Source organism: Canis lupus, chromosome 9, assembly GCF_048164855.1.
Source record: "Canis lupus baileyi chromosome 9, mCanLup2.hap1, whole genome shotgun sequence".
NCBI classification, from domain to species: Eukaryota; Metazoa; Chordata; class Mammalia; order Carnivora; family Canidae; genus Canis; species Canis lupus.
The window spans coordinates 9,060,779-9,074,545 of NC_132846.1; positions in this window are offsets into that span (position 1 = coordinate 9,060,779).

A 13,767-nucleotide genomic window follows, 5' to 3' on the forward strand; every position below is an offset into this window, starting at 1 on the left:
TTACCAGCATAAAAAAACACAACTGATGTTTGTATATTGGTTTTGTACCCTGAAGCTTTGCTGATTTTTTTTTTCCTCTAGAAGCTTTTTGTAGATTCTTCAGAGTTTTCTAAATATAGAATTTTCTCATCAGGGAATCAAAATTATTTTTCCCTTTCCAGTATGGATGCTTTTTACTTCTTTTTCTTGCCTAATTGCACTATCTAGAATGCTCAGTATGATGCTGAGCCAAAGTTGTAAAAGTGGGCATCCTTGTCTTGTTCCTAATATGAATGAAGGTTTTAGTCTTTTACCATTTGAATATAGTAGCTATGGATTTTTCAAAAATATCTTTCATCATGTTGAAGAAAGTTCTTTATATGCCTAGATATACCTATCGAGTGTTTATGAAGAATACTGTATTTATTACTGTATATACTGTATACTGTATATACTGTATATTACTGTATATACTGTATACATATATTACTGTATATATAACTGTATAGCCATAATTTAAGTCACTTAAGATATGTTTAATGCATGAAACATATTATTTAACGTCATTAATATAACCTGTGGTTTAGTTCCTGATTTCCATGAAAGTTAAGGAAGAGATAAAATATGTGTATGCACAGATTCTTCAGTTGCCTATCCAGATTCTAAAAATACCAAAGAGGCAGTCCAGATTATTTTGGATGTCTCCTTCAATCCCTGTGTAAAAACAAAAACAGGTTACAGCTTTTGTATTTGATTTCTTAGAAGACTACTGCAACTACAGTATAGTTAGCCATGTATATATTTAGACCTCTCCACATTCTTTTGTCTCTCAAGATTTCCTTTACATTTTCCCTATCTTTATTATTCAGATTGCCTTCTGCACTACCTCATTCCCTAAATGAAATTTACTTGTTTTGTATGTATGAAATTGGCTATTTCTTCATCTGTATTTTAAAACTATGCATCTTATTTTTGCTCCTACTATGGTGTTTGTCATGTTTTACTTGTGTTTATTTGTCTCTACCACTACATACCTTCCTCAACGAAAGGATAGTAGGCAAGTTTTCATTTTCTATCCATCATCCATGTGTTTGCCTTTACTCTGGAAATGTACCTGTTCTCTTAATTCAGCTTTTCAGTGTCCATGGAATCGATTCCCAATCCCCATCAGCATAATTCAACCCTTTAATCAACATAAGTTATTAAAGGATTGGCATATGCCCCAACTTTAAGCAAATTACTGTATCACATTACCTAATCAATTTGAATGTTCAAGGTAATGGTCAGCAAACTTTTTCTGAAAAGGGCCACATAAATATTTTAGGTTTTGCAGGCTGTAGAGTTCTCTGTTGCATATCCTTCTTGTCTTCTATTTATAGTCATTTAGAACTGTAAAAATCATTATAAATTTCTCCTGGAAATAGAGATCACTTGCTGAGTTTTATCCAAGGCTGTTGTTTGGTGATCTCTGTAAGGAAATATGGCCTAGTGAGCAGAGTCAGGACTTTTATTAGCAGTGCTGGCTTAAGACCCCTTTCTTCTGCCAGGAAAAGGGAACATTTACTGCAAAAAGCTACTGGAAGCTGTCTTGAAATTATGAAAGATTCAAATTATAAATATATTTAACGCTAAGATTTCAAAGAAGCAAGAGAAATCAAGTTATCCATGTCGAGCTATGGAATCAACTCTCCCCATCAGTTATTTCTACACACAAACTTTACAATTTAAGTGAGCCAATAATTTCCACTTATTTTTTTAGAATCATACTTTTAGTTTTATTTTTAATCAAAATTACTTTAACTGATAGAGGTATTAATCTTTATGATCCTAGCACAAAAGACAGGAAACAATCAGTGAATGTTTATTATATATTTATGGGAAAAGCTGCATACTTATTCATTAGCTCCTTTGGCAATGAATGTTGTAAAGCTTTCTTATATGTATGTTTCAGGGATTGTGGTCAAAGATTTTGCTCAATGAGCTCTGAAACTATAGTTCAAGCAAAGCCACAGGCTATGCCTTGAGAATGGAAGGTACAAGTAAATGAAGTCAGAATCTACATTCAAATGGTAATGGAAACATATTCAAATGTCAAGTCCTCAGAGACTAAAGCATGATCAAAATCAGGATCAGATTATTTTCTGTCAGAACTAGGAATAAGACAGTTATAAAATAAGAGTGATACAGTAACAAATATTTTCCTGTAGTTTGAAACATTTCCCTATAGCTTTTTTCATATATGCCCATGAAGTTTGATTGTTTTAAAGTTTTTGAAGATTTTCCTATATTTTAAGATCTTTCTATTACTCTGTATTCTTGCATTTATTTTCCAATGTTACATCAAATCACTTCAGCTTTTCTATGTATTGATTTTGCCTACAAACTCAGCCCAAAAATACTCTTCATTTTAGATTTCATTTTGAAATATGTATGTTTGCCTTTAAAAGACAGTTATTTATTCTAATTATATGGTTTTTATAAATCTGTAGTTCATAGACTCAGGTATATGTATAATCAGGTGATCAGGAAAAAGAATAAATATCAGATTGTCTTCCTATTCTTGACTCTTCACAAACTCTTCTTCCTAATCCTGAGAAAAAAATGCAAAGTTTCACTGCCTATGGAATACTAAAAGTCCCCACTGTAACCCAAATACGGGCAAACAAACTTGCTTTGGTGTTAGCAGTAATAGTGGAAATAATAAAAGAAGAAAGCACTGGACAATAGGAAAACAGTTACACTCTTTGCACACTTGAAATAAGGGAGAAGAATTCCTTGTTTTGAAGGAAGAATTAGAACTCCAGAGAGCATTTCACAACTAAGAGTAGCTCACATTATTTTTGAGAACTTTTCTTCATAACTGAACATTTTCAAAGGTCAACTAATAAAAATGAAAAATTGAATGTGATAATTGCTGTTATAACAAAACATTATATTAAGATCAATTCTCTTGTCTGTATAAACAAATGAAATTTAGATATGTACTATGAAACCATTATTTCAAATGCAGTTGAAGAGTCAGTATAGATTATTATTATTTTTTAAGATTTTTATTTGTTTGGGGGGGGGATGAGAGGAAAAGAGAGAGAGAGAGAGAATCTCAAGCAGACACCGTGCTGAGCATGCAGCCTGACATGGGGCTCAATCTCACCACCCAGAGATCATGACCTGAGCCAAAATCAAGAGTCCAAGATCAACTAACTGAGCTACCCAGGCACCCCACTGTACAGATTATTGAACTGGATTTTTCCTTTCTTCTCTATTTTCTTCACAATTCCCTATTTCTAAACCTGGATTATCTAGATAATTTTCTCAGGTCATTGTTGTGTGATTTAGCTACATGAGAGCAATCTATCTCAAGTACAAAAGTATGGCAGGTATATTGAAGTGCATTTACAAGTTTTTATTTAAAGCAACAATGAATAATCCCATGGATATGAAAAGGCTTAATTACCTAAGGTTGTCTTTATAACCTCAAGTATAGTAAGTATGGCATTCTACATACAGTAGGTGCTCAATTAATGACTACAGAATGGTTTTCCATTATGATTAAAACTGGGAAACTTAAGTAACTGAGAGTGTGAATTTTTAAAGGCTTTCTAAAATATTTGCAGCAAAATCCTTATCAATACCTGATACTCCTGCATTAACATACACATTACATGCCATAAAATTGAAATTTATTTTTCTGAAATACTTAAATGGAATTCATATAATTTATAATAAAAAAAATAGGATTTGTGGAGAAAAAGAGATAATTTTGTGTAGGGCTGTAAGGTTGCCTATGAATTTGTTATTGGTAGAAAGATTATTAAAACTTGGGAGTTTTTTATCACCTTTCACCAACATGCCTGTGGAATAGAGCATTCTGGTACTGCATTTGCTAAGGGACATTGGGAATGGATTTCATTTTACTATGCCACTTATCAGCACTGCCTTGTCATTTTCATCTGCTACACATTTTCTTTGCCCGTCTTCAAAATCTCACTTTAGTATTATCGCCTTGGCCTGTTGACATAGGCCACTGGTCTAGCAGAAAGCATACTATCAATCTAAACACAGTAACAAAGAATGGATTATAAAAGAGAAAGATAGTTGTCATAGCCACTTCCCTGGATTTCGTTCCAATAGGCTCTGAACTCAGAAAATTCCTCTGGCCATCAGCTGAACCCATGTTGTAGAGTACTACCCTATCAGTGTTATAATCTAATCTATAGATGAAAATATTTCCTCTTCGGAGACTTGATATATTCTAACTTTATTTCTAATCTCTTTCTCCTGTTTATCTTTTATCAAGGAAGGAAGAACTTGTCAAACTCATTAATTCTCTTCCATTTGAGTGGAATAATGTTATCAGTGGGAATACTTGTGAAATTTTAAATATTGATTTGTTCCTTTTGGAGGATAGGTCATACAATGTCATTAAAGGCTTTAAATGCTTGTATAAATGCTTTTCTCATACACCCGTGCATAAATTACACTGACTACTAAAAGCAGAATTTAATCACAAATGGGAGGAACTTCCTAGTATGGTAAAATAAAATTTGCTGTAAAGGTTTATTTTCACCCATTCCAAATGTAATTTAGTTTTATATTCTAATTGGCTTAATATAAAATAGTATTTCATATTAATCCTACTTGAAAAAAAATGCTGTTATAAGATACTCCATTTCTCTTTTCTTCTGGTTTTAGTTTTTGCTCCCTTCCCCCACTGTGTTGGTGAGTTCACACCTACTTTCCTCTAGTGAAAAAGTTAAAGATGTCTTTCCTGATATTCATCTAAAACCCAATTGTCACTCTTATCTGCCATTTTTGAATGAATATAAAAGAAAAATGCCTGGTAATTGTATAAGGTAATGCCACACTTGCTTTCACCTTACTGCTTTTCCTTAGTTCTTGATTCCATACAGTAGTTTATCTGCTTTAGGCTCTTCAGTTTGTGGGAAACTTTCAGATTCTATTCAGTAGCTAATAGGATGTGTCACTGTTTGAATTTGGTTCCGAATGTTCTGACAATGGACCTTGGTCTCATGCATAAACTGGGAAAAAACTGATAAAGAAAAGTGATGGCATATTGCATATTCGTTCCCTTTTATTTTGTTGAGTATATTAGGTTTGCAGTTATGGTGTTTGATATGCTAGTGGTTTCTAAGTGGAAGTTTCCCATCCATATTCCCTACTAAAACAGTACACGTTATGCGGATATTTTGCCCCAGCCACAGCTTATTAGATTAACCCTGGGTTTTTGCGTTAGAGATAACAAACATGAAGGTGGGAGAATGAACTGATGTTACCTGGAGAAACAAAACAAAACAGAATAAACATGACTTTGATCTATCCTCAACTCTCTGTGAAATTTGAAATGAAAAACATGTAGAAAATAAGGCAATTAGAAATGATATCTATAGATGAAAGGTTCTTTAAAAAAGACATGGCAAAAGGAGAGAGGGAGAAAAAAAAAAAGATGCAGAGTAAGAATAATAGATGACACCTGGATGCTTGGCTTCAGAAATCAGACCAAAGGCCCCAGATGGAAATGTGTACCCAGAGATCACCAATTCCCACCCGTTTCCTAGGCTCCAAGAGCCTGAGGTTTAGTGATAATACAATATTATTAGTGAGGGATGACCCAGAAATGACACCAGAAGGATAAAATATATTCACAGAGGAAATGCAATGTCAGCATCAATCTTAGCAGTGGTCCAGCATAGGTATCAGCTTGTCAAGTACAGACAGTACGACACCGGAGAAAGCGTTGCTTAACCCGTTATGTCTGATATATACCTTCTCTGTTTCCTTAATTGAATACCAGTTTTTTGAACTACAAAGACCCTGATTTAAATATAAAAAACACGCATATTTTTTCAAGAAACAACATATTAAAATGATAAAATAACTGGTTTTTAGACTATGTGCATCAGAATCATGTGGCATGTTTATTAAAAATAGAGGTTTTTAAGCCCCCCCCCCAAACCTAAGAAACCTAAACACTTAGAATCTCCAAAGGAATCTATTCTTTTAACAATTTATCCAAAGTGATTCTTTTTATGTATTTATTTTTGGTACATTAAAACAACACCCATTTATTATCTTCTAAATTCTTTGGATTAGAAAGCTAGGCACTGAATAACTGGGTTCTCTGCTCAGAGTCTCTCACAAAACTGAAATTAAAGTGTCAGGAGGGCTGTTTTCTCATTGGAGTTTCAGGTTCTCTTGCATACTTCCAACTCAGGTTGTTGGCAGAATTCAGCCTCTTGTGGTTGTGGAGTGAACCCCATTTTCTTGATGACTATTGGCAGTGGTCACTTTCAGCTCTTAAAGCTGCTCTGATGTCCTATCTATATGATCTACATCATAAGCAGTTCCAAACATTGCAATAAGGAGAAAAGTTGGGGTGTGAGGACTTGCCTGGTGGGCTGCAGAGGGAGGAATGGGGAGGCACAGAGAGATGGAAATACTGGAATGTACCCATTGCAAATTATTTAGATAGTTCCTAACCAAACTACCTCTCCCATTATAAATAGATAAGAGTAAACTCTTTTCACCAAGTTTTAGAAATAGAAGCAAAAAAGAAAACCCAGCAACCTGGAAATTCTTTCTGGTGGTGTTCTTCTGGACAAGAGATGTCAGTAGAGGAGTCTATAATTTCTTCCTACTGAAATGTGGGAAAGCAATTAATGTAATCCCAAAATGGTAGAGGCTGAGTTGTAAATATTGGACTCAGTGGGATCACAGGTCCATTCATCACAGGCACATTCAGTGTGTGCATGCATGTGTGTGTCTGTGTGGGTTCATGTTCTTTCCAAGTATATACAGTGCAAAGAGATATGTACGGTAACTGATGGAATCTCTACATTGGTTCCTTGACCCATTAAGTGAAGGCTATTAACAAAGTTAGAGACAAATGGAAGCCCCTGGACCTTCTCTTCTTTCCCTCCTTCTTGCTCAAACAATAAATCAAAATGTATGCTGAATGCCAGAGTACAAGGTATAAGAGAAAACTATATAGCAGCCATGGCTCTTGTCTCTGTGCTCCCAAATAAACACTTGTTTTGCTCCTGTAGTTCATGCAGCAGGCCATTTACTTTTGTGTGCTAACCCTTTCTGAAATTATAAGATAAGGCTAAAAGTAACCTTTCATTAACGTTTTTCCTCCTCATTCTGCTGTGTGGAAGTTGCTGTTAAAAAGATAAGAGAAGAGAGAAAGGAGGGTAAGGGGTAGACCCATAATAGCAGTATACAGAAAGCTGGGGTTCTAGGTCTCTACAGAGATTGTTTAGACCTGAAGCCCAAGGATGCTCCATATTGGAGAAGATATGCAAAGAAAGTGGCATGAACTCAGGCACAGAAAAATATTTGGGTAGGAGAAGGAAAGGACACAGACCCTGTATGACCGTCGCAGCTGACATCTGAGTCTTCCAACACACTCAAACTCTCAGGGCCCAGGTACCCTTTGCTCAAACTTTAACCTTTAAAAGAAGATGAAAAGCCAGTAAGAGAAGGTAGGAAGCCAGTATAATTCATATGCAACATGTCAGAAAAATGAAAATCTCAGAAAAGGCTGCTAGTTTTAAGCATGAACAATATGGGAAGGAAATGACATGGTATCTATGCAAATATACTAGAGGGGAAAAAAGTGACAGTATTGAAAATAGATTTTCATATTAGAATAAGTATTCAATAGATTGAAATAAATTTTCAATTTATTATGAATGGGCTATGGAAACAAATACAATCCAAGGAAAATAAGAAGCATCTCTGAGAATTGTGTTATAAAATAATTTATAAAATGTTTTTAATTCAACTAAAAGTATATTGAAGAAAGAATGGTTTAAAACCCTGTATAAAGAAAATAAGGAAAAACTCTATGTAGAGAAATAAAGAAAATGATATATAAAGAACAATAAAAATCAAGACTGAGCATGAAAAAAATAGATGCAATACAAAAGCAAATTATTGACAAAGTAGTAAGATAAATAGCATAACACAATGGTAAACAATTTTTAAAATAAGAGACAAGATAATACATAGTACAAAAAAAGGAGAATTATAAACTGTTTCTTTGAATCTATGGAGGGGCAAGTCAAACAAGTTAAAAGTGAAAATGATTCTCAAGTGAAAATACAAGATAATTTTCCTGAATTGAACAGAACAGAGCAGGTAACAAAATGCCTTCAATATTGCTGGAAAATTGCATCAAAATGATCAACTTTTGAGATATATCCTAGTCACATGATTCAATTTCAAAAATGTAAAATATTCAAGAATTCAGAGAGGATTGCAAGAAAGGGAAAAATATGGTAATCAGATTTCTTCATAACCACATCCATTGTCTGAAGTGAATAGATAAATGTGTACAAAGTGCTAAGGGAAAGAAAATAGGTTTCAAGTGTACTGAATCCAGCCAGCTTGTCAATAAAGTGGAAGGAGGATAAGCACTCCTTTCCAAATGTAGAAACAACCAAGGAATACAGAACTCAAGAGAGCTGCCATAAGGAAAAAAAACAAAAAAATAGAAAGAAAGAAAGATCCAGCCAAACCAGGGGCTCTAGTTAGAGGACTAGTGATCACAAGAATACCAAAAATGCTTAGTAGTAAGGAACTACTACTATAGCTTACTGGATTGATGGTATGGAGGTTTTCTTCACTGAAGACTCTTCAAGGCTCCCTAAAATATGAAGCACATCACTAAAACTGAAACATTAAATATTTAAAATTGGAAAGTAGTGGAGAAATTGATTGCTAATTCTCTTATTGTTTATATTTGACTCTGCAAGTGTATCCTGTGTTTTCTTGGAGACTTTAAAAAAACTAAAAAATAGAAGTTCAAACAATCTAGGTAGAAAATGGGCAAAAGACATGGACAGAAATTTCAATGAAAAGGAATTACAGGTAGCAAGTAAACACATGCAAAGATGTTCAACATCATGTGGTGTTACTGAAATGCAAATTAGAATTACAATGAAATCTCAGTACAAATCTATCCAAATGGTTAATTTTTTTTTAAAGAGTGAAAAAACCAAATGCTGATGAGAGTATGGAGAAACTCCTTGTGATAAGGTGTTTGACTCCATTATTTGATGTTTGACTGCTGACAATTTTTAAGCTCCACAGTTTTGTGCCAGAGGCAGATTTCTTAATCTCCAAAGTATACACTGCTATTGCGTATCAAACATCATTCCCACTATTTGCTTAATACAATGCTGATTTTGATTTTGATTAAAACATCAATATACCCAACTTAAAACTTCATTTCCCAGCTTCCCTTTCAGGTAGGAGTGATTCTGCAGGGACAGTCAATGAGATCAATGGCAGAAGTCAGCTGGATGACTTCCAGAAAATGCTTGTGTTGATAGAGGTTCTGCTTCTATCTATTCTCATTTACCTCTTTCTGCCTATAATCTTGGTCTTGTGTTTTAGGGAAGAATACAATTTTGCAAATATATAGGCGAAACTGTATAGGCATTATGCCTCAATAGTGGACTTAAACTACTGTAAACCATGTTGTGAACAGATGTGCTATCATCCAGGCTTTGTAGTTTTATTTACAGAGCACTGGAAGAGTAGATTTAGCATAGTTCTTAAGGGCATGAGTTTTGGAATGGTCAATGAGCATTAGTTTCAACTTAGTCACCAGCTGCATTAGCCCTTAACCAGAAAGCCTGTCCTTTTAGAGCTTTGAAGCTAGGCATTGATATTTCCTATCTATAAAAGTCCTAGATGGTATCTTCTTTCAATAGAAGGCTGTCTACAGCGAAAATCTGTTTAGTGTAGTCACCTTCATTCATTATCCTAACTAGGTCTTCTGGGTAACTTCCTATAGCTTCTACATCAGCACTTGCTGCTTCGTCTTGCACTTCTATGTTATGGAGACAACTTCATTCCTTAAACCTCACGAACTAACCTCTTTTAGCTTTAGGCTTGTTTCCTACAGCTTCCTCACCTCGTATCCTTCGTAGAATTAAAGAGAGTTAGGGCCTTGCTCTGGATTGGGCTTTGGCTTAAGGAAATGTTGTGACTGGTTGATCTATCCAGACCACTAAAATGTTCATCATTTCAGCAATAAAACTCTTGTACTTTCTTATAATTTGTTTACTGAAGTAGCTTTGTTAATTTCATTCAAGAACTTTACTTTGTGTTCACACCTTGGCTAACTGGTGCAAGAGTCCTAATTTTGAGCTTCTCAGTTTACAACATGTTTTCTTCACTAAGCTAAATCATTTCTAGCTTTCAATTTAAAGTGAGACACATATGACATCTTCCTTTTATTTGAACACTTAGAGGACACTATAGGGCTATTAATTGGCCTAATTTCAATATTGTTGTACCTAAGATAACAGGGAGGCCCATGGAAAGGCAGAGAGAGAGAGAGAGAGATGGAGAATGACTGGTCAGTAGAATAGTCTGAACATGCACACTGATCATTTAAGCTTGTGTCTTACATTGGTGTGGTTTGTGATACCTCCAAACAATGACAATAGTAATATCACAGATCACTGATAATAAATCCCCATAACAGTTATAATAATGGTGAAGAATCTAAAATATTATAAGAATTATCAAAATGTGACAGACATGAAGTGAGCAAATGCTTTTGGAAGAGTAGAGCCAATAGACTCGCTCTATATGAGGTTCTCACAAACCTTCAGTTTGTAAAAAATGTACTAGTTGTGAAGTACAAAAAAGTGAAGCTCATTAAAACAAATTATATACCTGTATCAGTTTTCAGTTATTCTTTTCTTTATATAAATATCCAATTTCTTTACAATTAAACTGGTCCTACAGAAAAAAAATGCCTCTTTTTGGAGCATTTATACCAAAAAAGACAAAATGATATGAACAAAGAGAATGCATTCCAAAATATGTCTATTATGAAATAATGCATAAAATGAAAACATTTAATGGCATATATGAAACACAGATTTGGGCTTACCTTTTATTTTATGTTCTAGCAATAAATGGGTAATAAACACATTGTTTAAATATTTAAAACTTTCTCTACATTTATTTTTTAAAGATTTTATTTATTCATGACAGACACACACACACAGAGAGAGAGAGAGAGAGAGAGCGAGAGAGAGGCAGCGACACAGGTAGAGGAAGAAGCAGGCTCCATGCAGGGAGCCCAATGTCAGACTAGATTCCAGGTCTCCAGGATCACACCCTGGGGTGAAGGCGGCGCTAAACTACTGAGCCACCCACGCTGCCCTAAAACAATATATTTTTTTAAAAAACGTCATCTCCATTTCAGATACAACAAAGTTCTTATTAGCATTTATATAATTCTATTTATGTTTGGTGTATCCAAAAGATAAATAATAGGATGAAATCTTTAAGCAAACTGTCCACATATCAATTCTCTAATGGATATTTCACAAACATTTAAAAAGTTTGACATTATTAAATTTATGTCTGAAACAGTGGTGTTAGAACAATAAACAGACAGCATAGGACCTCCTCTTTTTTCTTTAGAAAGGGTTATAGAGACTGGACAAGAGTATATTTCCTCATCGTAGTTTCTTTTATAACAGAACGTATCCTACTCTGAGGTAGGTGAAACTCTTTCTCAGATGAAAGGAGGGCATGGTAGAGTCTTGGGTCTTGAGATTGAAAGTTCTGCACTGAAGTGCCCACTTTCTATTTCGAGAACAGTGAGATAACCCCAGATGGAAGAAGATAAGGGATTATCCTCATAATAAGGGTCATTCCACACACTTAAGTGATCCCTTCACCCAGTGGTGATGTTATTGAGAGTTGATCTTCAAGTTGAAAAATAACATGAAGATGATACTAGCTAAAAATGTCTAATTAAAATGATGGTGATATAAATGTGATAGAATGTTTAGCTTGTAGGTCATTCTTTTTCCTACTTGCCAAAGAGAAAGTGAAGAAAACCTGAATTTATTAGCTCAGTGTAATTTCAAGTCAATTATGCATCCACAACATTTCAAGTGATGAATTGAATAAACATCCACATTCTAATAATACTCTTGACAGCAAAAATCCACCAAAAGAAAACCAACAAATTAGATAAGAAACTCTTGTAATATTGACAATAGAAAATTATAAAGTGACAATATGAATAGTTAATAGGATACAGTCAATGACATATGCTTATTAACTCACTGTACTTATTAATATGTGCAAAGTACCCGTGCTTTCAAGAGCAATGAAAACAGAAAAGTTCTTAGTAGTCTGTAAAGTACCCTTATTTTGGACAGTTAAGGAAAAAGAAATTCTAAGATAGATAATTTATATATCTACCTGACTTATCTTATAATCCAGGTGGGCACAATAAGGACTCTCTCAAATACAAAACATGAATATTTACAAGATCTATATATTTGTTACCAGTTTGTAGACAATCTTTCTACATTTTTATTTTGTTACCCTTGAGTTAACTTACATTATCACAAATACTACAAATGAAATGCCTGGAAATGGAGTGAAAGTGGTTGAGTGATGCCCAGTTTGGGGGGGGGGTCATTAATTTTTAGTCTTATTTGTGGTTGTTCTGATAGTTCTCTGTTGCTTTCAGACCTTTCTGCTTCCCTTCCCATTCTGACCTTCCATTAATAGACTGGCAAATGCAATTTAAGGAATATTAAAGGTGCATTGATATCATTCTTGTTCTTGTTTATTCATCTAACATATTTTTTGTCTTTTTAAATATAAATTGAAAAATAGTTCAAAGAAAAAAATGTTTTTCTTTGAATAAAGACTGTGAAAGGACAAAAGGGAATTATTACACAAATGATTAAAATGGAATATTTCTTTTCATGTCAGAAGTATACAGTAATAGATTCTTATCTCCTTTACTTTCTTCACATAGCATTAATTTAATTTTGTCACCTGGTAAGGAATGAGAGATAGCTGGTTAGGCAAATATGTGTAAATCCTGGAAGACTTTCTCCATCCACCCTTGAGAGGAATACTTGTACACCTGTTTATTTTTCTTTTTCAAGGCAAAAACTCAGGTGAATATTTCCTCTCCATTTACCTTCACATCTAGAACAGATGTAAATTTTTGAAATAATTAAAATGACTTATAAAAATGGTGGGTTACTATTATTTTGCCAAGGCAGGTGTGTCATGGTAGCAGCAATGTTTAGTGGGGTTTATTGAATAAATTTTCTTTTTCTTGTGAATCCAGGGGGATTATGAAAAAAGAAAAATAAAAGAAATGCTCACAAATCTCCAAGGAACTGTGCCTAGTGTGTCAGAGTAGTAACTCTTTGATCTTCATGTTGAATTCCATAAACTACCAATTAATGAGAAATACTCACTTTTATATTAGTTCCTAGGATGACACTGGCATTATGTTTTTGTAACATAGGCTTAGTCATGATACAAATATTTTCAGAATCTCTTAAGGCAATAGAACACGATATTGACAGGATTATTGCCAATAATATTTGTTGATGACTCATTTGAGATTCAATTTCCATATGTAACAAGAGTTAAAATGAAACTGTGTTAGTGAGAGCTCTAGAAATGAGCATATTAAGTTCCCCCATGGGTACCAGACTAAGGTGAGAATGTAAAAAGTCAGTGTTCAACCTGTCTCTTGAAAAAACAAACAAAAAAACAATACATGCACATACAAAAAACTTGATTCTTAAACTTCTCATCCACACTGAAGCTATATGATGGGAAAGTGATAATTAGGAGGATTTTTGAATCAGATTTTTGGAGTTGCTGTGTTCTAGTTCCTAAAAACAGGCATCCCCAAGGAGGGAGGGTAGAGTTTGCCTGGATGTCACCTAAGCCTGTAAGAGGAGCTTCAAC